Source organism: Schistocerca americana, chromosome 6, assembly GCF_021461395.2.
Source record: "Schistocerca americana isolate TAMUIC-IGC-003095 chromosome 6, iqSchAmer2.1, whole genome shotgun sequence".
NCBI classification, from domain to species: Eukaryota; Metazoa; Arthropoda; class Insecta; order Orthoptera; family Acrididae; genus Schistocerca; species Schistocerca americana.
This window is the reverse complement of record NC_060124.1, coordinates 528,403,583-528,419,238: the sequence shown is the minus strand read 5'-3', so window position 1 is coordinate 528,419,238 and position 15,656 is coordinate 528,403,583. Positions and strand designations below refer to the sequence as shown.

Below are 15,656 nucleotides of genomic sequence, written 5' to 3'. Positions count from 1 at the left end.
GAAAGTTTGCTCCAGAAATATTCATCCATGGTGCCTCTTCAGCAATACATAAATGCGAAAGTGTTACCGGTGCAGGATTTTCTACACGAACTGACCGCTCAAGTATGCCCCGTAAATGTTCTATGGGATGCATGTCGTGCGGTCTGCGTGTGATCCGGGTGGCCAAATCATTCGCTCGAACTGTCCGGAATGTTCTTCAAACCAACTGCCAACAACCGTGACCCTGTGACATGTTACTGAACATGAAGTCCACGAATGGCTGCAGATGGTCTCCAAGTAGCCAAACGTAACCATTTCAAATCAATGATCGGTTCAGTTGGACCAGAGGATCTAGTCCATTCCAAGTAAACAGCAGCCCATGCCATTATGCAACCACCACCAGCTTGCAAAGTGCGTTGTTGACGCTTTGGGTGTATGCCTTTGTGGGGTCTGCGCCACATTCGAAACATACCATCAGCTCTTGGCAACTAAAATCTGGACTCATCTGACCAGACCACGGTTTTCCAGTCGTCTGCGTATCCAACCGATGTCCTCACGAGCCCAGTAGAGGCGCTGCAGGCAATGTCGTGATGTTAGCAGAGGAAGTCGCTAGTGTCGTTTGATTCTATAGCCGATTAACACCATATTTTACCGTGCTGTCATATTCGGATACGTTCTTCGTACGTCCCACAATGATTTCTACGGTTATTTGACGCAGTGCTGCTTATCTGGTAGCACTGCCAACCGTACGCCGACGCCGCTGCTGTCGGTCGTTAATTGAAGGCAATACGTCACTGCACTGTACGTGGCAAGAGGTAATGCCTGAAATTTTATGTTCTTGGCACACTCGTGACACTGTGGATCTCGGAACACTGAATTCCCTAAAGATTTCCGAAACAGAACGTCCCATGTGTATAATTCGAACTACCACTCCGCTTTCAAAGTCTGTTAATTGCCGTCGTGCGTCCATAACTACATCGGAATCCTTTTCACGTGACTCACGTGACTACAAACGATAACTCTGCCAGTTGACTGCTCTTTTATACCTTGCATACGTGATACTACAGCCGTCTGTAGATTTGCAATCGCTATTCGTTGACCTTTGTCACCTCAGTGTATCGTACCTGTGAGTTACGATATACACTACTGGCCATTAAAATTGCTACACCAAGAAGAAATGCAGATGAGAAACGGGTATTCATTGGACAAATATATTATACTAGAACTGACACGTGATTACATTTTCACGCAATTTGGGTGCATACATCCTGAGAAATCAATACCCAGAACAACCACCTCTGGCCGCAATAACGGCCTTGATACGCCTGGGCATTCAGTCAAACAGTCTTGGATGGCGTGTACAGATACAGCTGCCCATGCAGCTTCAACACGATACCACTGTTCATCAAGAGTAGTGACCGGCGTATTGTGACGAGACAGTTGCTCGGCCACCATTGACCAGACGTTTTCAATTGGTGAGTGATCTGGAGAATGTGCTGGCCAGGGCAGCATTCGAACGTTTTCTGTATCCAGAAAGGCCCGTACAGGACCTGCAACATGCGGTCGTGCATTATCCTGCTGAAATGTAGGGTTTCGCAGGGATAGAATGAAGGATAGAGCCACGGGTCGTAACGCATCTGAAATGTAACGTCCACTGTTCAGAGTTGTGTCAATGCGAATAAGAGGTGACCGAGACGTGTAACCAATGGCACCCCATACCATCACGCCGGGTGATACGCCAGTATCGCGATGACGAATACACGCTTCCAATGTGCGTTCACGGCGATGTTGCCAAACACGGATGCGACCATCAAGATGCTGTAAACAGATCGTGGATTCATCCGAGAAAATGACGTTTGGCTATCCGTGCACACAGGTTCGTCGTTGACTGCACCATCGCAGGCACTTCTGTCTGTGATGCACCACCAAGGGTAACCGCAGCCATGGTCTCCGAACTGATAGTCCATGCTGCTGCAAACGTCGTCGAACTGTTCGTGCAGATGGTTGTTGTCTTGCGAACGTCCCCATCTGCTGACTCAGGGATCGAGACGTGGCTGCACGATCCGTTACAGCCATGCGGATAAGATGCCTGTCATCTCGACTGCTAGTGATACGAGGCCCTTGGGATCCAGCACGGCGTTCCGTCTTACCCTCGTGAACACACCGTTTCCATATTCTGCTAACACTCGACCGACGCGAGCAGCAATGTCGCGATACGATAAACCGCAATCACGATAGGTTACAATCCGACCTTTATCAAAGTCGGAAACGTGATGGTACGCATTTCTCCTCCTTACACGAGGCATGACAACAATGTTTCACCAGGCAACGCCGGTCAACTGCTGTTTGTGCATGAGAAATAGGTTGGAAGCTTTCCTCATGTCAGCACGTTGTAGGTGCCGCCACCGGCGCCAACCTTGTGTGAATCCTCTGAAAAGCTAATCATTTGCGTATCACAGCATCTTCTGCCTGTCGGTTAAATTTCGCGTCTGTAGCACGTCATCTTCGTGGTGTAGTAATTTTAATGGTCAGTAGTGTAAGAGTGCTGTCCGATGAGCGTTTGAGCGAGGGACAAGTGGTCCGGAGTTTCGGCTGCAGGGTGGCGCGGTAGGCTGCTGTTGATATCGGGCACGTGCCACGACTGAGCAGAGTTTTTTTTTTGGGCTGCCTCGCTGGTCGCGTCGCCTGCTCGCGGGCCGGCCGGTATTTTACTGCGCCGATTGTCGTCTAGTACCTCCGGGGATCGGGCACTGCCGATTTGGGAACCGGTTCCACGAAGGCGGAGGTTTCGAAAGCCGCGCTGGGACGGCATTCCTGCTGACGCGTACGGCCCCCACCGGGACCTGCATTGTTGCGTCTTCCACGGGCGTCTCCTGTCGACGACAGGTGCGCTGGGAACCTGGCTCGTGGACACGCAGCGTAAACGTTTCACTAACTTATAAGACCGGAGGCTTCCGCGGCCGGTGTCATAGTGATTAAAATTCTTCCTTGGTATTATGCGGCGTCATTGCTAAAAACTAACAACAATAATAAACTAAAGCCGACGTTTCGGCCGAATTGCAACGGTCTTCCTCAGGGCACGACTGGTTTTGGATGGGGATAGGTGCTTCTATTTATTACAGACTACCGATGTCTGACGTCACCGTTGTAAAACTTTTAATTGGCCCTCTAATAAGATTGGCCAGTCATGATGTAACGGAAGATGGAAGGGAAGAGGCTATTCGTGGATGTCCATGGCGTCAACGATTGGCAGCTATCCGCCAATCAGCGTTCGGCTTCTGGTCGGCAAGTTTTCCTCCTGGTGTGCGCGGAAGTGGGCTGACAGTTGCTCTACAGCTGTTTGTGCAGATACGCCCGTGTCCCGTGTAGCTTCTGCCCCGCGACCGCTCGCGGCCCGTTGGACTGGGATGGCCGGCAGCCAGGACGCCGGGAGTTTGTAGCCATCTTCTCTGTTGATGTTGTCACGCTGCTTAATAATTTCGATCGCCTCCCGTATTTTGCGTCCTCGCATCCACGATTCTTTCGCCAGTTCTCGGGCTTCCTGGAACCTGATAGGTTGTCCACAGTCACGGTGGTGCTTCGCTATCGCCGATTTATTATGTTGTTGTAATCGTACATACAGTTCGTGTTCTGCTACTCGTAAGCTGACAGGTCTCCGTGTTTCTCCTACGTAGGCAGCTCCGCACTCACACCTTAGTTCGTAAACACCTTCAGTGTTAAGATTGTTGACTACATCCTTGATGGAACCTATCATTTCGTGGATCCTGTGACTGCTTCGAAAAATCGGTTTGAAACCTCGTCGGCGGAGGACGTTGCCTAGCCGTTCACTGACGCCTTTTACATATGGTTAGTATACAAGTGCAAGCTTCTCTTATTCGCCTTCTTCTCGTGCTCTGCTCCCTTTGGTTTTAGCTACCTTTCTTATGATGTTATCATCCCAGCCGTTGGCACGAAACGTGTGTTGTAGCTGCTGTAATTCTTCTGATTGGCCGACAGCTACCAATCGTTGACGACATGGACATCCATGAATAGCCTCTTTCTTTCCATCTTCTCTTACGTCTTGACTATCCAATCATATTAGAGGGCCAATTAAAAGTTTTACAACGGTGACGTCAGACATCGATAACCTGTAATAAATAGAGGCACCCATCCCCATGCAAAACAGTCGTGCCCTGAGGAAGACCGTTGCACTTTGGCCGAAACGTCGGTTTTAGTTTATTATTGTTGTTAGTTTTAAGCAATGACGCGGCATGATACCCAGAAGAATTTTAATCACCAGTTTCACTAAGTGTTCAGCAAGAGCACGCATGTACCGCCTCTGCCTGACAGAATACGGGAAGGATATTATTTTAAACAATGATAGGTGTTCCCACCTTATGCTCGTGACCTTTGTTTATGACGACTCTTTTACGAGTACGACTGTCACAACATACTACCTGTTTTCCACTGAGATAACATACATCGTAACAACCACCAGAGCGGAAAGTTAAAAACCTGTTGCTGTTTCAGGCAAACAGTCAACGCCACCAAAAAGTGTCTTTCAAGGAGCACAGCACTAAATATTTATGAAATTTGTAAGATATCTACATCTAAACTGACACTCTGCAAATTACATTGAAGAGCCTGGCAGAGGGTTCATCGAACGACCTTCACAGTTCTCTATTATTCCAATCTCGTAGAGCACGCGGGAAGAACAAACACCTGTATCTTTCCGTACGAGCTCTGATTTCCTTTTTTTTTATGATGGTGATCCTTTCTCCCTATATACGTCTGCGTCAACAAAATATTTTTGCATTTGGAGGAGCAAGTTGGTGATTGGAATTTCGTGATTCCTCCGCAAAGAAAAACGTCTTTGTTTTAATGATGTCCATCCCAAGTCCTGTATCATTACAGTGTCCCCTATTTCGGTATAATACAAAATGTGCTGTCCTTCTTTGAACTTTTTCGATGTACTCCGTCAATCCTATCTGGTAAGAATGCCACACCACGCAGCAGTATTTCAAAAGAGGACGGACATGCGTAATTTAGGCAGTCTCCTTAGTACCCCTGTTACATTTCCTAATTGTATTGCCAATGAAACGTAATCTTTGATTAGCCTTCTCCACAACATTTTCTGTGTGTTCGGTCGAACTTAAGTTATTCGTAACTGTAATTCCTAGGTATTTAGTTGAATTTACGGGCTTTAGATATGACTGATTTACCGTGTAACCAAAGTTTAACGGATTCCTTTTAGCATTCGCTTGGATGATCTCGCATTTGTCGTTATTTAGGTTCAATTTCCAATTCTCACACCATACATATATCTTTTCGAAATATTTTTGCGATTTGTTTTGATCTTCTGATGACTTTGCTAGTCGATAAACGACAGCGTCATCTTAAAACAATCTAAGACGGCTACTCAGATTGTCTCCCAATCGTTTATACAGATAAGGAACAGCAAAGGGCCTATAACAGTACCCTGGTGAACGCCAGAAATCACTGCTGTTTTACTAGATGACTTTCGTCAGTTACTATGAACTGTGACCTCCCTGACAGGAAATCACGAATCCAGTCGCATAACTGAGACGATGTTCCATAGGCATAAGTGATCCATGGACCTTGCCTTTGGTGGGGAGTCTTGCGCGTCTCAGCGATACAGATAGCCGTACCCGAGGTGCAACCACAACGGAGGGGTATCTGTGGAGAGCCCAGACAAACGTGCGGTTCCTGAAGAGGGGCAGCAGCCTTTTCAGTAGTTGCAGGGGCAACAGTCTGGATGATTGACTGATCCGGCCTTGTAACATCAACCAAACCGGCCTTGCTGTGCTGATACTGCAAACGCCTGAAAGCAAGGGGAAGGTACTGCCGTAATTTTTCCCGAAGGCATGCAGCTCTACTGTACGGTTAAATGATGATAGCAGCCACATGGGTAAAATACTCCGGAATTGAAATGGTCCCCCATTAGGAACTCTGGACAGGGACTACTCAGGAGGACGTCGTTATCAGGAGAAACAACAACAAGGGACAGAAAGAGTATGGATAAAGTGAGTGACGCTCCGAGTGAAAAGCATACGGATAGAATGTTTTAATCTGTTTGTAGAACAAATTTCCGAGGAATTCAAGTTCTATCCATCCACAGTACTTCAGGTTTTCTTCCAAAAAGCTGCGATGGCTCAAACAACATATTATTCGTCTTCAGCTCATTAGGGAGAATATTAGTCCCCGTCTCCAAAGTCCGCTACGGTCGCTTTTTAGCTGGTGTTGATCGTGTCTATCTGGTACTGGGCACTCACGTTTCCCTCCACCGATGACGTACAGCGGTTGGACAAAAACAGGAAAACACCGCGAAAAGTGCTTGCTTGAACGCAAATGCGGAACCTAGCCAAGCCTGCTTGTTGCGGTGTCGTTCAAATGGCTCTGAACACTAGGGGACTTAACTTATGAGGTCATCAGTCCCCTAGATCTTTGAACTACTTAAACCTAACTAACCTAAGGACATCACAAACATCCATGCCCGAGGCAGGATTCGAACCTGCGACCGTAGCAGTCGCGCGGTTCCAGACTGTATCGCCTAGAACCGCTCGGCCACTCCAGCCGGCTGCGGTGCTGTATTTGACCACGAATGGCACCTGTGCAGTGTCGTTAATACGTCTGAAGTGAACAAGGTCATAGCAGTGTTCTGTGTAGTTGTGAAAGCTTTATATCGGAGCCAAGTGAAGAATAACGTGGGCGAATTGTTTGTGTTCGTATGGTTGGTGCCTCTGTAACAAAGGTAGCCGAAGTATTTATTGTTAAAAGAGCCATCGTATCGAAGATTTATACAGCGTACAGGGAAAGCCGGGAAATATCATTTGGAAAGTTACGACGCCAACGAAAGTGTGCGAGGGACGGTCATTGAAGAAAATTGTGACGAAACGAAGATGAGGATAGCTGCAAAAGTAATTGCAGAACCGAATGTTGTCCTCACGAACCCCATCAGCACCAAAACAACACGAAGGTTTCTCCATAAGAAGGTAATTGCAAGGCGAGTTAGAATTCGAAAAAGCAGTCATCACTGGTGCAAACGCTAGTGACGAAACAGTGGAGCAATAAAAAGTGAACTATACTCCTCCCGAACAGGTCATGAAGGCCTAACGGTACCGACCGGTCGCCATGTCATCTTCAGAACACAGGCGTCACTGGATGCGGGTATGGAGAGGCATGTGGTCAGCACACCGCTCTCCAGGCCGTACTTCAGTTTACGAGACCGGAGCCGCTACTTCTCAATCAAGTAGCTCCTCAGTTTGCCTCACTAGGGCTGAGTGCACCCCGCTTGCCAACAGCACTCGGCAGACCGGATGGTCACCCAACCAAGTGCTAGCCCAGTCCGACAAAGCTTAACTTGGGTGATCTGACGGGAACCGGTGTTACCACTGCGGCAAGGCCGTTGGCACTATGGAGAAATGGAAGAAAGTAATCTGGTTAGATGAGTCTTGTTTCACTCTGTTTCCAACTTCTGGCCGAGTTTATATCGTAAGAGCGAAACACGGCGGGGGTTCGGTGGTGATTTTGGTAGCCATATCGTAGTATTCCATTGACATCATGGTTACTCTGCAAGGTAGCATTAGTGCTAAGGATTATGTGACCATTTTGGGGGACTAGGTCCTTGCGGTGGTACAATATTTGTTGTCGAATGATGACGCTGTATTCCAAGACGACAGGGTCCCTGATCACACGGCTCGCATCGTCCAGGACTAGTTTTCTAAGTACCAGGGTGAATTATGGCATTTCCCGTGGCCACCACAGTCAACAGATCTTAATATTATTGAGCGTTTGTTATCTGTTTCAACGTGCCAGATGTGCAACCCTTTCGTAAATTGCTGCAGATTTCAGTGCTGGACCATTAACAAGTGTCAGCGTGCTAACCATTCAACGAAACATCATCGATATGGGCTTGGCAGCCGAAGACCCACTCGTGTACCCTCGGTGACTGCACTACACAAAGCTTTACGCCTCGCCTGGCCTTGTCAAATTGGCTCTGAGTACTATGGGACTTAACATCTGAGGTCCTCAGTCCCACAGAACTTAGAACTACTTAAACCTAACTAACTCAAGGACATCACACACATCCATGACCGAGGCAGGATTCGAACCTGTGACCGTAGCGGTCTCGCGGTTCCAGACTGATGCCCCTAGAACCGCTCGGCCACACCGGCCGGCTGGCTCTGTCAACATTCACAGTAGACTGTTCATGACTGGAAACAATAAGCCTGGTCTGACCAGTCTCGTTTCAAATTGTATAGAGAGGATGCACAAGTATGGAGACAACCTCATTAATCCATGAACTCTGCATGTCAGCGGGGAACTGTTCAAGCTGGTGGAGGCTCTGTAACGGTGTGGGGCGTGTGCAGTTGGAGTGATATGGGACCTCCGATACGTCTAGATACGACTGTGACAAGTACGTACGCATCCTGTTTAATAACCTGCGCCCATTTATGTCCATTGTGCATTCCGACGGACTTGGCCAATTGCAGCAGGACAATGCGACACCCCACACATCCAGAATTGCCACAGAGCACTCTTCTGAGTTTAAACATTTCCGATGGCCAGCGAACTCTCCAAACATGAACGTTATTGAACATATCTGGGATGCCTTGCAACGTGCTGTTCAGAAGAGAACGCCACCCCTTCTTACTCTCACGGATTTACGGACAGCCCTACAGGATTCATGGTGTCAGTTCCATCCAGCACTACTTCAGACATTAGTAGAGTCCATGCCAGGTCACACTACGACACTTCTGCGTGCTCAAGGGGCCCTACACGATATTGGGCAGGAGTACCAGTTTCTTTGGCACTTCAGTATATAAACAATTACTTACCAAAAATAACCGTATAAAGAAGAGCTACAGAGAGAAATTCAGGGCAGTTCCACGAATAACACCAACAACACACGAAATGGCAGCTCTTGCAGAAAATACGCACCAAAAGTACTGTGATTCTCCTGCCATCTGGTGAAACTTTAGCGCCGGCCGTTGTGGCCGAGCGGTTCCAGGCGCTTCAGTCCAGAACCGCGCTGCTGCTACGCTCGCAGGTTCGAATCTTGCCTCGGGCATGGATGTGGGTGATGTCCTTAGGTTAGTTAGGTTTAAGTAGTTCTACGTTCTAAGGGACTGATGACCTCAGATTTTATGTCCCATAGTGCTCAGAGCCATTTGAACCATTCTGAAACTTAAGTGAGCAACTAGTTGGTTAGTTCAAAATGGTTCAAATGGCTCTGAGCACTGTGGGACTTAACATCTGTGGTCATCAGTCACCTAGAACTTAGAACTGCTTAAACCTAACTAACCTAAGGACATCACACACATCCATGCCCGAGGCAGGATTCGAACCTGCGAACGTAGCGGTCACACGGTTCCAGACTGAAGCGCCTAGAACCGCACGGCCACACCGGCCGGCAGTTGGTTAGTTGAAAGAACCGCTCCTGAGCGGTGAATGGGGAAAAATACGTGGTCAGCCGCAGTGACCTGCGCCCTTTCAAAGCGTGTATTTACACTAAAGAGCCGAAATATTATGATCATTATTGACCACGGGGTTGTATGCTGCCTGCTGGTGCTGAGGGCACGTGACGCGGTAAGAGATGTATATAAGCGGAGAAGAGACGAATGGGGAATCGTTCTAGCGAAGATAAGTGTCTCAAAAGCGAAAATGCACCGACTTAAGCGATTTTGACAAAAGCCAGATTGTTGTGACCTAGTGCCTGGGAGCGAGCATCTCTGAAACCGCGAAGCTGGTTTGGCTGTTAGAGTGCCACTGTCGTGACCATGTGGTTGAAGAATGCTGAAGCCGCGAGAGGGCGACAAGAAGTTGGACGTTCTTGCCTCATCACAGGACATAGGGATCGATGGCCTGCCCACCTTGTAAAGCAGGGTAGGCGGTGATCTATGGCGGATCTGACAACGTAGTACAGTGCTGGCGCAGGCACAAATGTTTTGTGCACAGTGCTGAACATGGTGTTCTGCAGCATAAAACCTCCACATGTTCCCATATTGATCCAATAACAGTGGGCCGCGGATCAGTAGAATCATGTCGTCTGGTGGGATAAATCCTGTTTATTGTCGAACCAGGTCGATGGTCGAGTCGAGATAAGCCGTCACCCAGGGGAACGGCTGCTCGCAATACGCAGCGCGCCACTGACGCAGGACGGTGGGAGCAGTACTGTGTTATGGGGGACATTTACCTGGGCTTCCATGAGATTTGCGCTAGTAATCGAAGGCACCACGACAGCTGCGGATTACGTGAATATTATTAGGAACCAACTGTAGCCCCTTATACTTGATGTCTCCCCGAACAGCGTGGCATCTTCCAGCAGGATAACTGTCCGTGTCGCAAGGTCAGAATCGTACTGCAATTGTTTGAGGAGCATGATAGTAAACTCACCTTAATGTCTTGGCCATCAGATCCGGCGCCACACACCCGTAAATTAGCTGAAGTGAGTGAACTGTGCATAGGCTGTCAAGTTCTTGTCGAATGCATGGCACGCAGAATCATTACTGAATTGTGTTCAGTTCCGGAGGTACGCATAAAATATCATCCGAAATTGTGCTAAACGCTTTCTCTGAAAATTATTTCGAGCAGTCAGTTCATGAGCTCACGCGAATAGTAAACGGTTGTGAAAACATACTTGACCTCTTAGCAACAAATAATCCTGAGTTGATAACAAGCATCAAAACCCGCGGTGGCGTGGTTCTTTCCGTCCCTTTACGACGAACCTGCACCTACCTGTGAACATTGTCTCATCAGATCATCAGTAGGAAAGCCGAGTGAAACCTACTGTACTTCGGCGTGAACCAGGCTGCAATTTTACTCAATAATCTACGTTTCGGGAGAAAGTTTTCACACAAATGGAAGGCTGGAAATTTTGTCCTCAATTAGTATATTCTGAAACTTAGGTGAACAAGTATTACTGCCAAGCCCGTGCTAGCCTTAACACAGTCACTCATATTCCCTTTCACACACGTTAGCAAGTTTATGGAGTTGCATTTCCCGAAAACGTAATAGCTACAAAAATACGGATTGTTTTTTTATTCAGAATGCTCGCCAAATATTAAGTCTGTCGGTACCAAATGCAGTCACAGTTTTTAGCCACCGACCTTCTCAATACGCAACGCGGAATATATGTCTTTTTTCGTCACAAAATTCACTTAAAATTTCCGAAATTTCTACACGCCCATCGGAATGATTATGCCGTCACTTTACCACACTTTTGATGTATGAAACACTACTAGATCCGGCAACTTATCATTTACATCGGAACTACTGCTACACACGTCCGATCTCTTTCATGGCTAGGCTTCGACTCCTCTCTTGAATACTCTAAAGTCTTCTCTACCAGCAGAGAAAGGCGCGCGAAGAATATTGCTTTACCATTGGTCAGTTTACTCAACAGCAAATAGCAAAACAACATTCTCCCTCGTCAATCCGCGCTTTTCATCAAAAACCGATTGCAAAATAGTAAACCTAACGACTGCACTTTATACCGAGGTAATTATCTAATATGCTGAAGTTTTGCTTATGCATAAAGTTATTTACTATTGTTATTTATACCTGAATTAACTTTCCCTTTACCATAAACTTACTTTACAAAACTATTCTACAAAAATCCCCTTTGTCCATATCCATACTTCTTCGAAATGTTTCCACACTAAATCCTACTACATAACTCGTTAAACAATTATCTTCATATTAACCTTAAACCACATTCACGCATCATTCATACTGCTAAAACACATTTATAACATAAAGACATAATAACACTTTATGAAAATACTAGAACAGTATATGAAAAACAGTCTGTTACTTTAGTCCACTCTAGTGGGCACAATAGAAACTAAAATCACAGTCCCCTATCCAATATTATCCTCTATCGGCTGATACGTAAACTACATGCGCGTCCAGTCTCACGTCACCATCTGTCACTATCCAGCTCTGAGACACATCTGCAACTTAATCGCCTCCAATTCAGGATCGTTATACGGCGCTACACCTCAAACCGATTCAGGGATTAGTGAACACAGGGTTGTCGTAGCGAGATTGAATATTGTAACCCCCAAATGCTCGAAAAATAGGGGAAAAATATACCTATTCAAAAAAGCAGATAAAAATTCACTTGACGCCTTCCTGAGAGTCAATCTCCACTCATTCAAAATTAATAATATAACAATATAAGTGTAGACCAGATGTGGCTTAGATTCAAAGAAATAGTATCGGGAGCAATTGAGAGACTTATACCAAATAAATTAACAAACGACGGAGCTGATCCTCCTTGGTACACAAAACGGGTCAGAACACTGCTGCAGAAACAACGAAACAAACATGCCAAATTTAAACAGACGCAAAATCCCCAAGATTGGCGATCATTTACAGAAGCTCGAAATTTAGCGCGGACTTCAATGCGAGATGCTTATAACAGTTTCCACAACGAAACTTTGTCTCGAAATCTGTCAGAAAATCCAAAATGATTCCGGTCGTATGTGAAGTATGTTAGCGGCAAGAAACAATCAGTGCCTTCTCTGCGCGATAGCAATGCAGATACTATCAAAGACAGTGTTGCCAAAGCAGAGTTACTAAACACAGCCTTCCGAAATGCCTTCGCAAAAGAAGACGAAGTAAATATTCCAGAATTCGAATAGAGAACAGCTGCGAACATGAGTAACGTAGAAGTAAATATCCTCGGAGTTGTGAAGCAACTCAAATCAGTCAATAAAAGTAAGTCTTCTGGGCAGACTATATACCAATTAGGTTCCTTTCGGAGTATGCTGATGCATTACCTCCATGCTTACCACACAACCGTTCGCTCGACGAAAGATCCGTACCCAAAGACTGGAAAGTTGCACAGGTCACACCAAGAAAGGTAGTAGGAGTAATCCACTAAAGTACAGGCCCATATCGTTTACGTCGAAATGCAGCAGGATTTTGGAACACATATTGTGTTCGAACATTATGAATTACCTCGAAGAAAACGGGCTATTGACACACGGTCAACATGGGTTTAGGAAACATCGTTCCTGTGAAACACAACTAGCTCTTTATTCGCATGAAGTGTTGAGTGCTATTGACAAGGAATTTCAGATCGAATACGAATTTCTGGATTTCCGGAAGGCTTTTGACACTGTACCACACAAGCGGCTCGTAGTGAAATTTCGTGCTTATGGGATATCGTCTCAGATCTGCGACTGGACTTGTGATATCCTGTCAGGGAGGTCACAGTTCGTAGTAACTGACAGACAGTCATCGAGTAAAACAAAAGTAATTTCTGGCGTTCCCGAAGGTAGTGTTATGGGCCCTTTGTTGTTCCTTATCTATATAAACGATTTGGGAGACAATCTGAGCAGCTGTCTTCCGTTGTTTGCACAAGACGCTGTCGTTTATCGACTAATAAAGTCATCAGAAGATCAAAACAAACTGCAAAACGATTTAGAAAAGATATCTGAAGGGTGCGAAAAGCGGCAGTTGACCCTATATAACGAAAAGTGTGAGGTCATCCACATGAGTGCTACGAGGAACTTGTTAAACTTCGGTTACATGATAAACCAGTCTAATCTAAATGCCGTAAATTCAACTAAATACCTAGGTATTACAATTACGAACAACTTAAATCAAAAGGAAAACACATAAAATGTTGTGGGGAAGGGTAACCAAAGACTGCCTTTTATTGGCAGAACATTTAGAAAAGGTAACGGACCTAATAAGGAGACTGCCTACACTACGCCTATCCGCCATCTTTTAGAACACTGCTGCGCGGTGTGGGATCCCTACCAGATAGGGCTGACAGAGTATATCGAAAAAGTTCAAAGAAAGGCAGCACGTTTTGTATTATCGCGAAATATGGGAGAGAGTGTCACAGAAATGACACAGGATTTGGGCTGGACATCACTAAAAGAAATGCGTTTTTCGTTGCGACGGAATGTTCTCACAAAATTCCAATCACCAAGTTTCTCCTCCGGATGCGAAAATACCGGGTGATCAAAAAGTCACTATAAATTTGAAAACTTAATAAAACACGGAATAATGTAGATAGAGAGGTAAAAATTGACACACATGCTTGGAATGACATGGCATTTTAATAGAACAAAAAAAAAAAAAAAAACAAAGTTCACAAAATGTCCGACAGATGGCGCTAGACAGCAAAACGTCAGTGACTGCGCACGACAACGTGTATAGAAGGAGCTGTAATGAGAGAGAGAATCAGATGCGCCAGCACTCGCAGCATGTCGACGTTACCTGAAAAGGCGCTTTTAGTGAAGCTGTATTATCAGAATGTGGAATGTGCTAGTTCAGCGCTACGATCCTATCGCCATAGGAAGGGGATTCGAACGGGTAAAGGTCCGTTGACAAATGCAGCTGTGGACAGAATGATTTCGAAGTTCGAAGCCACGGGTTGTTTAGACGATAGACCCCGTAGTGGCCGACCGAGCACAAGGCGTAATGCTGCCGAGACAGTTCAGGAAGAAATGGAGACTGTAGCGGGTTCGTCTATGCACGGGGAAGTCAGCGCTCGTGCAGTCGCACGTCGCACCGGCATTCCATACACTTCTGTTTGCTTGGCACTGAGGCGTACCCTCCGATGCTATCCGTACAAAATCCATCTGCATCATGAACTGTTACCTAGTGATTTAGTGAAGCGGAGGGCATTTGCGGTGTGGGCGTTTCAAGAGAAGGCGGAAGATGACGATTGGTTGAGTAACGTGTTGTGGACCGACGAAGCTCATTTCACGCTCCGAAGGTCTGTCAACGCCTATAGCTGCAGAATTTGGAATTTGGGCTACCGAAAATCCTAGAACTGTCGTGGAAACTCCATTGCACGACGAGAAAGTCACGGTATGGGTTGGATTTACCACATCTACCGTTATCGGGCATTTTTTCTTTGAGGAAATGAGTGATTCTGGTTTTGTAACTGCTACCGTGATGGGTGAGAGGTACGCCGATATGTTACAGAATCGCAACATCCCCAGCCTGGCTCATAAACACCTGCTGGAACGTACGATGTTTTTGCAGGATGACGCTCCACCCTGTATTGCTAGACGCGTGAAAGAGCTGTTGCGCGCGTCGTTTGGTGATGATCGTCTGCTCAGCCGCCACTTTCGTCATGCTTGCCCTCCCAGGTCCCCACACCTCAGTCGGTGCGATTATTGGCTTTCGGGTTACCTGAAGTCGAAGTGTATCGTGATCGACCGACATCTCTAGGGATGCTGAAAGACAACATCCGACGCCAATGCCTCACCATAACTCCGACATGCTTCACAGTGCTGTTCACAACATAATTCCTCGACTACAGCTGTTGTTGAGGAATGATGGTGGACATATTGAGCATTTGCTGTAAAGAACATCATCTTTGCTATGTCTTACTTTGTTATGCTAGTTGCCGGCCGGTGTGGCCGCGCGGTCGCAGATTCGAATCCTGCCTCGGGCATGGATGTGTGTGCTGTCCTTAGGTTAGTTAGGTTTAAGTAGTTCTAAGTTCTAGGGGACTGATGACCACAGATGTGCTCAGTGCCATTTGAACCATTTTATGCTAGTTATTGCTATTCCGATCAGATGAAGCGCCATCTGTCGGACATTTTTTGGTTCTAATAAAAGCCCATGCCATTCCAAACATGTGTGTCAATTTGTACCTCCCTATCTACATTATTCCGTGGTTTATTCAGTTTTCAAATTATACT

At 46.3% G+C, this 15,656-nt stretch overlaps 1 protein-coding gene and 1 pseudogene across 1 annotated transcript in view; one reads left to right on the top strand and one right to left on the bottom strand.

The window, feature by feature from the left end:
- Positions 1 to 15,656, top strand: part of LOC124619602 — a 1,257,865-nt gene that overhangs the window by 373,976 nt on the left and 868,233 nt on the right. The gene's annotated exons all lie outside the window — the stretch shown is intronic.
- On the bottom strand, positions 7,272 to 7,389 carry LOC124620623 (annotated as a pseudogene).